Here is a 4,158-nt window from a genome sequence, read left to right on the forward strand (position 1 = left end):
CCGTGTCACGGCACTGTTCACCGTGGAGCGGTAGAAATTGCTGTGACACGGTGCGCAGTTCTAGATTTGTTTTGTGTTTTTTCCTGATTTTAGTCGATTTTAGGTCCGTACTAGTTACTATGTGATAATAAAAACCCTCGGTCATGGGTTCAACAAAAAGAGTAAACACATGAAGGTTAGCACCAAAAAACCATGTAGCATTTAGTCACGATGATTTAAAAAAAGTTTGCAACCCAGAGTCAAGATCTATGTTCAACTATTGGTCAGGCTTTGGGTGTCAAAAGGGTACCATGGTTAAGAGTTTGGACGCGTTAGAAAGGCAGCCTCCCTTGAGGGTGTATGCCAACGGGCGGCTCTGCGAGTTCGTGATGAAATCAAACTCGACTCCATGGTTTGGGTGGATTTAATAACTCGGATGAACCCTTATTGCCATGAGCGTTTTTGGGTTGATAGAGCTTAAACTCCCCGGGGCTAAGACGCATGTAGAACACACACGTTTTTTCAAAAAAATCGAAGGAAGTTAATTGTGAGAAGAGAAAATAAGCCACCGGACTGATTTTAGGACTGCCGTGACACGGCAAAAATTCCCGTGCCACGGTACTGCACACTGTCTGACGGTGTACTGTACCGTGACATGGCAGAATCTGTCGTGGCACGGTAGTCAGAAAATCTTACTGGTGCCCAATTTTCCTTCGTACGCAATCAAGTTATTCAATTTCTCCTACGGGACAGACCTAAATGCGACGTTAAAACGTCTAAGCATATGCAAAAAATTCCAAATTAATCACATGAATATTTTTCAAGAATCTTTCAAGTCTCATCCACTCATCTTAATAAAATATCGATCACTCAAATCGATAAATAACCAAGAATCCTCCACAGTGGAGTCGCCAAATTGTAAGGGTCGCTCGAAGTGCGCCTACGTTAAGAGCATGTGTGAATATGCTTGGCACTCATAGGAAGTGGGAATTGACATATACGATCAGGGACAAGGAAAGTAGGGAGCCGCCAACAACTTTTTAAGAAACTTGTAAACCGTTCATGGACCATAAAAAGGCAACCACGATAAGGGACAACGATTGACCCGTGATGGTTACACCCCATTATAATCCATGAGATTACTAACTCCATATGGTTCAAAACCACGAAAGGAGGATCGGGGATGATGGTACGAAGTGAGTCATGGAGTCACATTCGCCCGTATTGGCCTCTACTCGATTGTTATAGTGAAAAACAATTCCTGCGATCTCAAAGGCATACAAACAAAATATTCAATTCACTCCAATCTATTATTAAGCTAAATTGGTTGAATATTAATGCAACATATAATTCTAAAATATTTGTGATCACTTGAATTAAGCAACAAGATTGAAAGGAACCTAAACCGCTTGTCCAAATTATCTTATTAGGCGTGATTTTCAATTACATATTCCCTTTAACATGCAATATGGTGATCATAAAAATAATAGAATAAACATTAATATTGGAAGCAATTTAGCAATAATTCCAACAATATAAAATCGTTAGAAAAATAATAGAAATAAGAGGAACATAATTCTTACTTTGATTCTATTTGTTTGCAACTACAAAATAATAAAAAGTTAGTAACTTCAAGGAAATAATAATAAAACAATAATTAAATTAAATGAAATAAAGTAGAGTTAATTTGGGGCCAAACCCTCAAACAATTCTACCTTTCACGCCTTGGCTTAAGGACAGAACCACGAGTAAAGTATGGACTCCTTGGAGTACTTGAAGAAGGAATTCTGAAATAAGAAGGGTAGGCTAGTGTTTAGGCTAGAGCATAGAAGAGAGAAAAAACTAGAGAAATTAATTCATGCCCCGTACATCAGAAATGAGGGGGTATTTATAGAGAAAACGTGCTGAGGGAACACACGGAACCCTAATATGATAAAAACCCTAAAAAAGTATCCCGCGACACGGAAAACTGTACCGTGACACGGGAAGTCCCACCGTCAGACGGGAATGATTCCCGTGACACGGTGGAATTTTTGTGTTAAACGGGAAATTTTTAGTAAACGGGGAAGAAAACGCGTTAAGGGTTTACGCGGAAAGGACACGGAAATTCCCGTGTCACAGCAAGTTTCCCATGTCACGGGAAATCCCACCGTCATACAGGAATGATTCCTGTGACACGGTGGATTCCTGCCGTGGCGCGGGAATTTTCAGCCCGCTTTTCCGTCTAAATACATTTTTAACCCTAATTTCGTTCAGCATTTTAAGTGCCGATTGATAATTTCGGGCCTTTTTATGATTTATTATTATTTGGGCTAAATTAAAAAAATAAGCAACTAAAATAAATAAAAGGTTAAGCCAAAAATAAATAATAAAACAATAAAATAAAAAGGTTTGGGCTAAAATTAAATAATAAGTTTGGGCTGAAATTAAAACTATGCTTTTACCAAACATCAAGACTAATCCATGGACTATTCAAAAATACGAATTTAATCAAATATGATTTTTTAAACACTCTCGAGATTAAATACTGAACCTGACCAATAGTGGCGGTGAAAGGTTGTTCATCATCAGGTTTGGTTTTGGGCAGACATTTTTAGGTGTCTACACGTGGTGTGCAGGAATGATTGGTAAGGGGGGCTAGTGTGTAAGCAGGCATGCAGGTAAGTGGTATGAGGGAGTGGGGGCTGTTATGTATGATAAGGCTAGGTTGGTGTGCAGGAAATCCAGGGCAGGGGGGCTGGTGTGCAAGTAGGGAGGGGATGCTGGTATGTGCAGGCAGGCATGTGGCAGGAGGGGGTCAGGGATGGTGTGCAGGCAGGGAGGGGGCTGGTATGCATGTAGGGAGGGGGCTGGTGTACAGGCAAGGCTAGTGTGCCAGGTCACAGAAAATGCAAAAACAGCAGAGGAGCACTCTCCACCCACAATAGCCTGCAACACCAACCACTTACAGCTATAACAGATGCTTGTCTCACTAGTTTATTTAATGTAGCTTTTTGAGCTCTTTGGAAAATGATAGAATGTAGTAAGGGTAGTAATTAAGGCTTTATGTGACATCATAGAGTTTGTAGTCCTATATATGGCAAGAATCAAAAGTAAAAGTAGAAAAAGTAGTTGTTACATACTATTTCTTGTCAAGTGCAACCGAAGCTTTTAGTGCCATTATAGTGAGGCATCTTCTGATGTGCCCTACTTTCACTGGCTTTTTTTCTCTTCTCGTACAGTAAAAGGGATTTAATCAATAATATACATTAAATTATATAAGAATAAAGATATATTATCTGTGTATTTTACCATAACCGCCTCTTCACTCCAATAGTCAACCAAGAACTTCCATTCCACTTTAGTTAGATGACTAGGCTTATTTTTGAGACGTTCTTCTTTTGTTTTCAAGTTTTAATCATTTAAGTACTTTGATTTCAATTTGATCCTAGCACCTCCAAATAAACGTTGTGCATGTTTCATAACACACTCTCGCCTATTTTCAGGGTCATCAAATGACCACTTCTCCTGCAAATGAAAAAAGTAAATTAATTAATGCTCATACATCAATTTGACAATGTTTCATTGTTAATAAGAGAAAGAAAAACCCCGTAAACATGTTTGTTATGATAACATATTACCGTGATGCAAGCCCACAAATGGTCTAATATTTCATATTTATAATCGTCCCAACATTTAACTTGTACCGAACATATAACTTTAATTTATTTCGAACTTGTTGACCCAAGAAGAAACAAAATAATGAACCATTATCATCAATAGCTACACCATCATCGTCAAACTCCACATTCAGTTTTTCCCCAGGAGATAACAGGGTAAGCTTTCTACAATATATCGTTCCTCTTTTTTCTTAGCATCACTAGTATCAAGCATAAGCTCACTAGGTAGTGAATTGATATGACTTGAAGCATATATATATATATATATATATATATATATATATATATATATATATATATATATATATATATATATATATATATATATATATATATGTTTTAATGGATAATAAAGTCAAACCTGATGAAATGTTATGGTCCTCATTCTCTACTACAGTCATGATTTCCTTGTCGTTCAATGGTTCTGTATCCAAAGATGTATCTTCAAGTTCAAGTGGTTGACCAATCTGTCGTCCTTCCTTATCCTAGCCTCCCTCTGCGGTGTTATTATTCTCCCTTG

General features: G+C 38.0%; 1 long non-coding RNA gene across 1 annotated transcript; it reads right to left on the reverse strand.

The window, feature by feature from the left end:
- Window positions 1–3,269: 3,269 nt before the first annotated feature.
- Window positions 3,270–3,663, reverse strand: LOC110705906. Its single transcript, XR_002508137.1, has 2 exons — window positions 3,600–3,663; window positions 3,270–3,486 (listed from the first exon to the last, which is right to left on the reverse strand). It is a non-coding gene; the product is annotated as an uncharacterized LOC110705906 (long non-coding RNA).
- Between the last annotated feature and the right edge of the window lie 495 nt (window positions 3,664–4,158).

Source organism: Chenopodium quinoa, unplaced genomic scaffold (assembly GCF_001683475.1).
Source record: "Chenopodium quinoa cultivar QQ74 unplaced genomic scaffold, ASM168347v1, whole genome shotgun sequence".
In the NCBI taxonomy this organism is placed as follows: domain Eukaryota; kingdom Viridiplantae; phylum Streptophyta; class Magnoliopsida; order Caryophyllales; family Amaranthaceae; genus Chenopodium; species Chenopodium quinoa.